This window comes from Triticum aestivum, chromosome 2A (genome assembly GCF_018294505.1).
Source record: "Triticum aestivum cultivar Chinese Spring chromosome 2A, IWGSC CS RefSeq v2.1, whole genome shotgun sequence".
Lineage (NCBI taxonomy): Eukaryota > Viridiplantae > Streptophyta > Magnoliopsida > Poales > Poaceae > Triticum > Triticum aestivum.
Genome location: NC_057797.1, coordinates 767,984,810 through 767,997,675, shown reverse-complemented (window position 1 = coordinate 767,997,675; position 12,866 = coordinate 767,984,810).

Genomic DNA, 12,866 nt, shown 5'->3' with positions numbered 1-12,866 from the left:
GTTATTATGAAGAGTACTAATTACCTAGTGAACTTGAATGCCTAAGCGTACAATGCGTGCTTTATTCCCTTTTTATATTGGATTTACGCAAAACGCATCCATGGCAGCACAATTGGTGCCATGGGTGCAAAACTCTAATTCTCATGAATAAGCCCGCAGTGGCAAGCCACAACGCCCACCATTGTAACATGAATAAGAAGTGGTGCACTGCCCCCCACTGAAGGAAGATAACCAGTGGTGTGCAAGTTCACGTGCCCGCCACTACAGTGATCGACTAGTAGTGGGCCACCCACCCGCCACTGATGCCATAATAGCAGTGGCAGGAGGTTGGTGGCGGGCGCCCTTGAGAGCCTTGCCGCCACTGCTGGCCTTTTCCCACCTACACTGCTAGGCATTCCTGCAGTAGTCATATTTTGTCTATGCTGCTTTGTCTTAAACAAATATTATGTGAATTGTGTCTCTATCTTGATTTGGCAACATAAGCTAGGATGATATAGACAATATAGTGACCATAGTACATAGATATATATTTGTTTCATGATGTTATCCTGTCCACTTTACTACTGAACCGGTTTACCAAAATGACTTTCATATACAACATGCTAAAGATGTGATTTGTCTGCTTGTCCTCTTTTAGAATGCGGACATAATATTGTAGAAGAGTACCCCTTATGCAATGGTAAAGAAAGTAATGCATATAAGGTTCAAGATAGTGAAACATCCCTGTTGGTCACCAAGAAAGCTGATAAAAATTATCTTGAAGACAGTGAGACAACCCTAAAGTTCCGCCTTGATATGCAGTGTTTGAGTTACTGGCCACTACCATTGGCGCAAACTATTCGAACTTGCTACCTGAAGTTGTTCGGCTTATTGAGTCTCAACTACAAGCCGATAGACAATGATCAGCTATGTTGCGACAAGAAGCCGAAGGACTGAGGAAGTCCCTACATAATTCAGATGCATACTTTTTGGTGCAACAGCAAGAGTTGGATGATTTTAACGCTAAACAAGAGAAAGCTAATAAGCTTTCTAAGCTTCTTGCTAGCATGCTGGGTGCCCAGGATATTGTTTTTCGAACTCTTCCAAAGAGGTTTCAGTTATGGACTTGTTTTCTACCATGTTTATTTGCACTGGTGGCCAACTTAGATGCTCAGTGGATGTAATTTGTGCAATCGCTGCAATAGCCTAATGTTAGTTGCTTGCTTATTTATTTCCTTATAATCTTTTTTATTTGTTCGCTTGTTGTCATTGTAGTTCTTTTTCGTCGGTTTGGTAGTGGCCGCAAAAACCATCGTCCACATACAGGCCGTGCTAGCCATGGGCCTCCTACGGGCTATTTGATCCATGGGCCTCCCACGGGCCATTTGATCCATGGGCCTACTATAGGCGTAGGATCCATGGGCCACCTATGGCTCGTACGGTCCATGGGCCACACGTTGGCCGTACTGTTCGTGGGCCAAAAACGTACCGCAATATGGGTCGTAAACGGTCCAAAATTGGAACCGTCCGTTTATGGGCCGAGGCCTTAACGGGCTGTTAACAGACTGGAAGACGACGGAGGCTTAATTAGCCTAACATCCGCTATTGGGCCGGAATACATGATGTGGCAAAATGGCCCAGAGTATTAATGGGTCATAATCTGACCAACGGTAACCACAGGCTGAATTTGGCCAATTAGTGGACCAGGCTAGTAACGAACAGTAAGTAATCATGGGCTAGAAATGAGCCCAAGAATGTATGGGCCCTTATACGGCCGAAAGGTAACACCGTATGGAAATGCCCCAACTGAATCATGGGCTGTTAACAGATCCGAAGCTATTTAATGTTCATTATGGGCCATAATCACCATGGGCCATTATAGGGCCCGGAGATACAAAAGGCCTCTTATGGGCCGAAAGACGTCAAGGGCCATACATGGTCCTAAAGTTACAACGGGCTAGAATCATATTGGAGGGCCCACATGACGCTTCCGGGCTGGATTCGGAAAGGCCATAATGGGTTGTGTGTTATCGGGCCGTAAATGGGCTATATGTGAACATGTCGTTAACAGGCTTTGCATGGGCTAGCCTGCTAACATTTAACCAAGTCAAACGGGCCGACCTTTTTAAACTAAATGGTACACTATTGGGCCAAGACACGTGTCACCGTATCATTGGCGCCCCATGTCCATTGAACGGCTGACATCTGTCGCAATGCCTAGCCGACACGTGGTTCCTCTGGCCAATGAGAATTTTAAACGTGGAAAATCACCATTGGTTATGCTTGCTAACGGGTTATCAGATCCAAAACTGGACCCAATAGCTTAACAAAGACCCGTTGCGATGGAAGGCACGTGTCGGTTACCTTTGACAAAAGCATTTCCATGACGCAACATTTATCGCCATGGAAGTGGACACTTTTGTGATGGCAATTCCAGATTTGTCATGGAACACTTCTACGACGCACATGTATGACTATCTTGAATCTGTCATAAAATCATCACGGATGTACAACCATGACAAAAAGCGTGACCTACTGTGACAAACACGTATCATCATAGAAGTGTTTTTTTGTAGTGTCATCTCTTGGGGGGTAGGGGGGTTGCTCAGTCCCCACCGCCTTGTCTTGCCATGCCACTGATGGTCTGAACAATAGTTCAAGAAAAGTATTTTCTGGCACTGGGTCGCGTTTGGTGGCCATCCTGGCAAGGAAATTAGCAGTTTAAATGATATTTCTAGAGATATGATGAAATTCTAGACCTCGAAGCAGGCTGCAATAGTGATGAAGGCATTGCGATGAGCAATCATTTTTGGGTCTTTAGCCCCAAATTCTCCATTGACTTGAGAGATGCAAGGTTGGAGTCTCCTCGGACCTCGAGACGTAGAATGTCATTGGATACTGCCATCCGATGCTTGTGAGTAGTGGTTCATACTCTGTTGCCTTGTTGGAATCAGTTTACATGATTTGTAGTACGTATTTTATGTTGTCACCAGTTGGTGAGGTGAGTACCACCCATTCTCCTAAGCTGGTCAGCATTTTGGAAGCATCGAAATACATTATCCAATGTGAATATGTACTATGCTCCCGAGGGAGCTCGTCGTTGATCCACTCATCCACAAAGTCGACCAACACTTGAGATTTAATAGCTTGGCACGACCGATATGTGATTTCTAAAGGTAGTAGCTCAATGGCCATGCTACTTGTAATAGGCGTTGTGATTTACCCGAAGAGGAAGGGTGAAAGTAATATAGTAGCACAAAGTATTTCCCTTAGTAAAGAACTAAGGTTTATCGAACCAACAGGAGATTCGCACAGACGATCTTTTGTAGTACCTACACACACAAGAGCAAATACTTGCACCCAACGCGGGCAAGAGAGTTGTCCATCCCCTTGTACTCGTTAATTGCAAGCACTAAATTTTGTAGTAGGAGATATATAAATTGTAAAAGAAAATAGATTTCAGCAAGGAATTAGGGTTTTAGTAATATGATTTGAATAGACCCGAGGGCCATTGCCTTTCACTAGAGGCATCTCCCTCAAGAACATAGAAAATGGTGGGTACACAAATTACTGTTGGTTAATTGATAGAAAATCGCATAGTTATGATATTATTCACCGCATGATCAATACATAGGCATGTCTATGACAAGTAAACCGAAACGATTCTGCATCTACTACTATTAATACACACTTTGACCACTATCCAGCATGCTCTTAAGGTATTAATTTCATGAACAGAGTAATGCTTGAAGCATGATGACATAATGTATACAGGATCAAACCAATCAATATGGTCAAACCCCGTCATTTTACCCTTAGTAGCAACAATACAATATGTGCATTGCTACCCCTCCTGTCATAGAGTGAGGACATCGCAAGATTGAACCTACGACTATGTACCACTTTGACTGAAGATCTACTCATCAACTTGGCCAAAAACTACTCATAGATCGGAAAGCATTACATAGCTATAATAATTACACATAATAAAGTTCAAACATAACTCAATAACATTCAATGAATAATCTGAACATACACTCACAATTCATGGCATCCCAACAAACGCACCGCAAAAGATTACATCGAATCGATCTCCGAAGAGAACACTGTATTGAAGATAAAAAGGGGGGGGGGAGAGATCCATCTAGCTACTGTTGTGGACCCATAGGTCCTATGGGGAGCTACTCACACATCATCGGAGGTGCAGCAAGGTTGATGTTCAAGCCCTCCCCGACCGATTCCCCCTCCGAAAGAGTACCGCCGAAAGCCTCCAGATGGGATTGCGGAAGAACAGGGACTTGCGGTGGCGGGATAATTGTTTCGGGTCTTCCTCTGGTTTTTTTGCAACATTTGGGAATTTATTGCACTGGAATTACGTTAGACAGAGCCATGAGGGACCACAAGACATCAGGCCACGCCTCCCCCCCTGGGCGCACCCTATTGTCTTGTTGTCTCCTCATGTGGCTTCTGGTCCTCCCCTGAAGATTCTAGGGTCCCTCCTGGTCTATAAAAAAAGGTCAAAAAGTTTTGTCATGTTTGGACTCCATTTGGTGGGGGTTTTCTGTAAAACTAAAAACTTGCAGAAAATAGTAACTGGCACTAGGCACTGGGTCAATAGGTTAGTTCCCTAAAATGATATAAATTTTCATAAAAGCATACAAGATTGATAATATAATAGCATGAAACAATAACAAAAATTATAGATACATCGGGGACATATCAGATCATTTTGTGATTCGGTTGGTGGCATCACGGTCGTTGATAATGTCATTTAATGGTACTTCCAAGGCTACGGTGATGGAGCGCTCTGGAATGTAGTGCCTTATTTTTCGAGAAGCCATGAAGACATCATAGGCTATCTTATGGTAGTGTGGGTACCTCGTTTTACATGGGGTAAGAACTTTGGACACGTAATAGACCAGTCGATGTACCTTTAGTTTGTGACCTTACATGTCGCATTCAAGGACGAGGACCGCTAAGTGTGCGGACATTATATAACATCACATAGTTACACAAGGGATGAAACTTGTTTACTTCTATTTTTAATTTTTGTGGGTGGATAAAATGTCATATGTTTGTAATGCAAAATTTAACTTCCATCGCTTGTGGTTAGATATTTTTATGAAAATTCCTATCGCTGCCTTGTGGAAATAGGCTGGTAGTGCAACACATACCTTGCCAAGTTTTTGTTGAATGTATTAGTGAAAATTAATCAAAGGAATTGTTACTTAGAATATAATTAATGGTGGTCTTGCATGAAATTTGTCTTGTTTATCAAACTTTGGTTTTTTCAATACTCTGTAGTCCCATGATCTTACAGTGATACTGAAAGTTAGAAACATTGAAAATGTATGACACCAAGGAAGTTAAATGTTTGGGGTGGTGAAACTATAATTATTCGAAAACACAAAAAAATATGACTTCAGGTTTTTAGACATGACAAATGTGATGTTTTTCATGGCAATTTATGATGATAGAAAATTTAGTTTGCAAGCACGATATTTTTCTGACAAATAGAATGAAATGAGGCGGATTTTCAATGCTCGCCAACTAAACTCGCCATCCTTGGAGAACATAATTTTCCATGAAAAATGTTTGTTTTTGCCATGGTCAAATATCCGGCGTCAGATATGTAGTGGAGTCCTAATTATTTCCTATATTGATAACCAACTTCCTATCATGCAACCACCAAAAAGGAAGGGCTCTATAGCGTGCATCATCGATGATCAAGTATGTATTTTTTGCGAGGAGATGAAAGTGTGTGTGTGTGTGTGTGCGCGCGCGCGCATCCGCGCACATTTGTTTGTTTGAGTGTGTGTAGCAAAAAAGGATGTTAATCTTATGGACCAGCATCACATGACAACATCCCAGTGGCCATCACTGCTACCTCTTGAGCACTGCGTTGGTTTTCCCTTGAAGAGGAAAGGGTGGTGCAGCAAAGCAGCGTAAGTATTTTCCTTAGTTTTTGAGAACCAAGGTATCAATCCAGTAGGAGACCACGCGCGAGTCACCTCATACCTACACAAATAAATAAGAACATTGCAACCAACGTGATAAAGGGGTTGTCAATCCCTTCATAGCCACTTGCAAGAGTGAGATCTGATAGCGATAATGATAATAAGATAAATATTTTTGGTATTTTTATGATATAGATTGAAAGTAAAGATTGCAAAATAAAATAGATTAGAAACTTGTATGATGGAAAATAGATCCGGGGGCCATAGGTTTCACTAGTGGCTTCTCTCAAGATAGCATAAGTATTACGGTGGGTGAACAAATTACTATCCAGCAATTGATAGAAAAGCGAGAATAATTATGAGAATATCTAGGTATGATCATGTATATAGGCATCACGTCCATGACAAGTAGACCTACTCCTGCCTGCATCTACTACTATTACTCCACACATCGACCGCTATCCAGCATGCATCTAGAGTATTAAGTTCATAAGAACAGAGTAATGCCTTAAGAAAGATGACATGATGTAGAGGGATAAACTCATGCAATATGATATAAACCCCATCTTTTTATCCTCGATGGCAACAATACAATACGTGTCATTTCCCTTTCTGTCACCAGGATCGAGCACCGCAAGATTGAACCCAAAGCTAAGCACTTTTCCCATTGCAAGAAAGATCAATCTAATAGGCCAAGCCAAACTGATAATTCGAAGAGACTTGCAAGATAACCAATCATACATAAAAGAATTTAGAGGAGATTCAAATATTGTTCATAGATGATCATAAACCCACAATTCATCGGATCTCAACAAACACACCGCAAAAGAAGATTACATCGAATAGATCTCCAAGAGAATCGAGGAGAACTTTGTATTTTGATCTAAAGAGAGAGAAGAAGCCATCTAGCTACTAGCTATGGACCCGAAGGTCTGAGGTAAACTACTCACACATCATCGGAGGGGCCATGGAGTTGATGTAGAGGCCCTCCGTGATCAATGCCCCCTCCGGCGGAGCTCCGGAAAAGGCCCCAAGATGGGATCTCCTGGGTACAGAAGGTTGCGGCGGTGGAAATAGGGTTTCGTGGTGCTCCTGGATGTTTGCGGGGTATATGAATATATATAGGAGGAACAAGTAGGTCGATGGAGCAACGAGGGGCCCACGAGGGTGGAGGGCGCCCCCTGCCTCGTGGCCACCTCGTTGATTGCTTGACGTCCACTCCAAGTCCTCTGGATCACGTTTGTTCCAAAAATAACGCTCCCGAAGGTTTCATTCCGTTTGTACTCCGTTTGATATTCTTTTTTTGTGAAACACTGAAATAGGTAAAAAAATAGCAATTTGGGCTGGGCCTCCGTGTGATGCCCCCGATTCAATCATACACTAATCATACACGCAAATGTGTACGATCAACATCAGGGACTCACGGGAAGATATCACAACACAACTCTAGACACAAATTAAAATAATACAAGCTTAATATTACAAGCCAGGGGCCTCGAGGGCTCGAATACATAAGCTCGAATACAAACGAGTCAGCGGAAGCAACAATATCTGAGTGCAGACATAAGTTAGACAAGTTTGCCTTAAGAAGGCTAGCACAAAAGCAACAACAATCAAAAAGGCAAGGCCTCCTGCCTGGGAGCCTCCTAACTACTCCTGGTCGTCGGCGGCCTCCACATAGTAGTAGGCACCCTCGGTGTAGTAGTAATCGTCGGTGGTGTCGTATGGCTCCTGAGCTCCACCATCTGGTTGCGACATCCGGAAAGAAAGGAAAAGGGGGAAAAGAGGGAGCAAAGCAACCATGAGTACTCATCCAAAGTACTCGCAAGCAAGGATCTACACTACATATGCATCGGTGTCAATGAAAAGGGTAGTATCTGTGGACTGAACAGCAAAATGCCAGAAGAGAAGGGGGAAAGCCTAGCCTATCGATGACTAGCATCTTGAAGCAGCTCCAAGCATCTTGCAGCATCAGAATAGATAAGAGTAGCATAAAGTAAAGTAGTAGTAGTGTTAACAACCTCGGCCAGAGATCCTTTCTCGACTCCCTGCGAGAAAGCAATCCCAGAGCCATACTACCCATTTCTCGCATCCATGTCTCATCTCAAGTATCCAGTTCTAGTTGTATCAATCGAGATACAACTCCAGGTGTCCGTTACCATAGGACAGGCTATCGATAGATGTTTCCTTCCCTGCAGGGGTGCACCAACTTACTGTAACGCCCCGAGACCGATGTGCCAGGTGTTGTCCAGTTATTTGCTGTTGTTGCCATGTCATTTGCTTGCGTGTTGCATCTTATCATGTCATCACGTGCATTGCATCATCATGTTTTTCAAAACTTGCATCCGTCCGGGTTCCTCCTCGTTCTCTCCGTTGTCCGTTCTGAGTCCAGACACAGTTGCACGTGCCCGCGACACGTCCGAAGTATTATTTTATAAGTGGCCGGAAAATGTTCTCGGAATGGGTTGAAAGTTGGCATGCGGTGTTGTTTTGTTGTAGGTAGGCCGCCTGCCAAATTTCATCGCATTCGGAGTTCGTTTGGTAGCCCAACCGTTAAACTATAGTGGCATTATAGTCGGTCAAACGTCGGACGTTTTCGGTCTCCAAAAACGGGTGCCGGGTTTCTTTCCTCCTCTCTCTTCCCAGTCCAACCGCACACTTGACCTTGTCCGTCTAACCCTCTCTGCACAGTGCATCGACCCCCTCGCGCGTCCGAAAGCTGTCCCGAACCCGACCCAGGCAGTCGTCACCGTTGTGTTCGGATCATCCCCAAACATCTACAAAACGTCTCCATTTTCTTATTTGGGCTCCCTAGCCTATTTTTCCCGGCCATTCGATTTTAATCGGAGGCTCCAGATAGCCCCTAACCTATTTCACCTGAGGTATATATTTGGTCCAACCCTAAAATCTAGCCACTTGTCCCATCCACCAAATCCCTTCGCCGCTGCCAGTTTGTCCCTCCTCGATTTGTTCCCTGTCCAACCGATGCCCTCCACCTCCTCCCACCTTGGGATCCTCCCAGATCCCCTTTGGCCAACCACCACCGATCCATCACTCCACCTCTCCAGCAGCGTCCTCAAGCCCCATGGAGCCAGGCTTCTTCCTGTCGTCTTCGACCACAGGTGCCGCCTCCTCCTCGTCGCGTTCGAGGAGACGAACACCTCGCTAGCCTCCAAGCTCGCACCAGCGCCACTCCTCCCTCCTGCTCATGCCTGAGGGGCTTGCCTCAGGTGCCGCCACAAGCAGCAGCAACCATCGGAGATCCTAGCGCCCGTTCCTCTTTCTTCGCTCGTTGTACCAAGCCGCAGCTCCTCTGCCTCCTTCCCTTCTCTCTTTCTTCTTCACTGTCGTTTATATCTCCCTCCCTCACGCTTCGCTCTCTGTCTCTCAACATAGGAGAGCACCCTACGCCATGGCTGCCCGAAGCTTCCCGTTGCGCCGCTGGAGCTCCATCCCCGTGCCCAGATCCGCCGGATCCCGCCGCCCCAGTCCCGTTCTGATCGGTCCCCGCCGAGACCGCCTCACCGGAGCTCCTGCCGCGTCACGCCATGTGCGTTGACCTGCACCCCTGCTTCTCCCGCTGCTGCCTGCGTCGCTGGGTCGAGCGTGCGAGCGACCGCGTGGGCCGCATCCCGTGCCTCCAGACCCAGCTTGTGTTGGAAATATGCCCTAGAGGCAATAATAAATTGATTATTATTATATTTCCTTGTTCATGATAATCGTTTATTATCCATGCTAGAATTGTATTGATAGGAAACTCAGATACATGTGTGGATACATAGACAACACCATGTCCCTAGTAAGCCTCTAGTTGACTAGCTCGTTGATCAATAGCTGGTTACGGTTTCCTGACCATGGACATTAGATGTCGTTGATAACGGGATCACATCATTAGGAGAATGATGTGATGGACAAGACCCAATCCTAAGCCTAGCACAAAGATCGTGTAGTTCGTTTGCTAAAGCTTTTATGATGTCAAGTATCATTTCCTTAGACCATGAGATTGTGCAACTCCCGGATACCGTAGGAATACTTTGGGTGTGCCAAACGTCACAACGTAACTGGGTGGCTATAAAGGTACACTACAGGTATCTCCGAAAGTGTCTGTTGGGTTGGCACGAATCAAGACTGGGATTTGTCACTCCGTGTAAACGGAGAGGTATCTCTGGGCCCACTCGATAGGACATCATCATAATGTGCACAATGTGATCAAGGAGTTGATCACGGGATGATGTGTTACAGAACGAGTAAAGAGACTTGCCGGTAATGAGATTGAACAAGGTATCGGGATACCGGCGATCGAATCTCGAGCAAGTATCGTACCGATAGACAAAGGGAATTGTATACGGGATTGATTGAATCCACGACATCGTGGTTCATCCGATGAGATCATCGTGGAGCATGTGGGAGCCAACATGGGTATCCAGATCCCGCTGTTGGTTATTGACCGGAGAACGTCTCGGTCATGTCTGCATGGTTCCCGAACCCGTAGGGTCTACACACTTAAGGTTCGATGACGCTAGGGTTATAAAGGAAGTTTGTATGTGGTTACCGAATGTTGTTTGGAGTCCCGGATGAGATCCCGGACGTCACGAGGAGTTCCGGAATGGTCCGGAGGTAAAGATTTATATATGGGAAGTCCTGTTTTGGTCACCGGAAAAGTTTCGGGGTTTATCGGTAACGTACCGGGACCACTGGGAGGGTCCCGGGGGTCCACCAAGTGGGGCCACCAACCCCGAAGGCTTGCATGGGCCAAGAGTGGTAAGGAACCAGCCCTTGAGTGGGCTGGTGCGCCTCCCACAAGGCCCAAGGCGCAACAAAGGAGGAGGAGGGGAAACCCTAGGCTTAGATGGGCCCTAAGGCCCACCCTAGGGGGCGCCCCCTCTCCCCTCTTGGCCGCCCCACCTCAAACCCATCTAGGGCTGCCGCCCCCCTAGGGGTGGGAACCCTAGAGGGGGCGCACCCTCCTCCCCTTCCCCTATATATATGAGGCCTAGGGGCTGCCCAATGGACACGAGTTCCTCTCCTCTAGTTGGCGCAGCCCTACCTCTCTTTCTCCTCCTCTCCCGCGGTGCTTGGCGAAGCCCTGCAGGATTGCCACGCTCCTCCACCACCACCATGCCGTCGTGCTGCTGCTGGATGGAGTCTTCCTCAACCTCTCCTTCTCCCTTGCTGGATCAAGGCATAGGAGACGTCACCGGGCTGTACGTGTGTTGAACACGGAGGTGCCGTCCGTTCGGCACTAGGATCTTCGGTGATTTGGATCACGACGAGTACGACTCCATCAACCCCGTTCTCTTGAACGCTTCCGCTTAGCGATCTACAAGGGTATGTAGATGCACTCTCCTTCCCCTCGTTGCTGGTCTCTCCATAGATAGATCTTGGTGATGCGTAGAAAATTTTGAATTTCTGCTACGTTCCCCAACAGTGGCATCATGAGCTAGGTCTATTGCGTAGATTCTATGCACGAGTAGAACACAAAGTAGTTGTGGGCGTTGATTTTGTTCAATATGCTTACCGTTACTAGTCCAATCTTGATTCAGCAGCATTGTGGGATGAAGCGGCCCGGACCGACCTTACACGTACTCTTACGTGAGACTGGTTCCATCGACTGACATGCACTAGTTGCATAAGGTGGCTAGCGGGTGTCTATCTCTCCCACTTTAGTCGGATCGGATTCGATGAAAAGGGTCCTTATGAAGGGTAAATAGCAATTGGCATATCACGTTGTGGTTTTTGCGTAGGTAAGAAACGTTCTTGCTAGAAACCCATAGCAGCCACGTAAAACATGCAAACAACAATTAGAGGACATCTAACTTGTTTTTGCAGGGTATGCTATGTGATGTGATATGGCCAAGAAGAATGTGATGAATGATATATATGTGTGATGTATGAGATTGATCATGTTCTTGTAATAGGAATCACGACTTGCATGTCGATGAATATGACAACCGGTAGGAGCCATAGGAGTTGTCTTTATTTATTTATGACCTGCGTGTCAACATAAACGTCATGTAATTACTTTACTTTATTGCTAACTGTTAGCTGTAGTAGTAGAAGTAATAGTTGGCGAGACAACTTCATGAAGACACGATGATGGAGATCATGACGATGGAGATCATGGTGTCATGCCGGTGACGATGATGATCATGGAGCCCCGAAGATGGAGATCAAAAGGAGCAAAGTGATATTGGCCATATCATGTCACTATTTGATTGCATGTGATGTTTATCATGTTTATACATCTTATTTGCTTAGAACGACGGTAGTAAATAAGATGATCCCTCATTAAAATTTCAAGAAAGTGTTCCCCCTAACCGTGCACCGTTGCAAAAGTTCGTCGTTTCGAAGCACCACGTGATGATCGGGTGTGATAGATTCTTACGTTCGAATACAACGGGTGTTGACGAGCCTAGCATGTACAGACATGGCCTCGGAACACATGCAAACACTTAGGTTGACTTGACGAGCCTAGCATGTACAGACATGGCCTCGGAACACAGAAGACCGAAAGGTCGAGCATGAGTCGTATGGCAGATACAATCAACATGAAGATGTTCACCGATGTTGACTAGTTCATCTCACGTGATGATCGGACACGGCCTAGTTGACTCGGATCATGTAATCACTTAGATGACTAGAGGGATGTCTATCTGAGTGGGAGTTCATAAGATGAACTTGTTTATCCTGAACATAGTCAAAAGGATTTTGCAAATGATGTCGTAGCTCGCGCTTCAGTTCTACTGTTTAGATATGTTCCTAGAGAAAATTTAGTTGAAAGTTGATAGTAGCAATTATGCGGACTAGGTCCGTAAACTAAGGATTGTCCTCATTGCTTCATAGAAGGCTTATGTCCTTAATGCACCGCTCAGTGTGCTGAACCTCGAACGTCGTCTGTAGATGTTGGGAACATCTGACATACAAATTTTG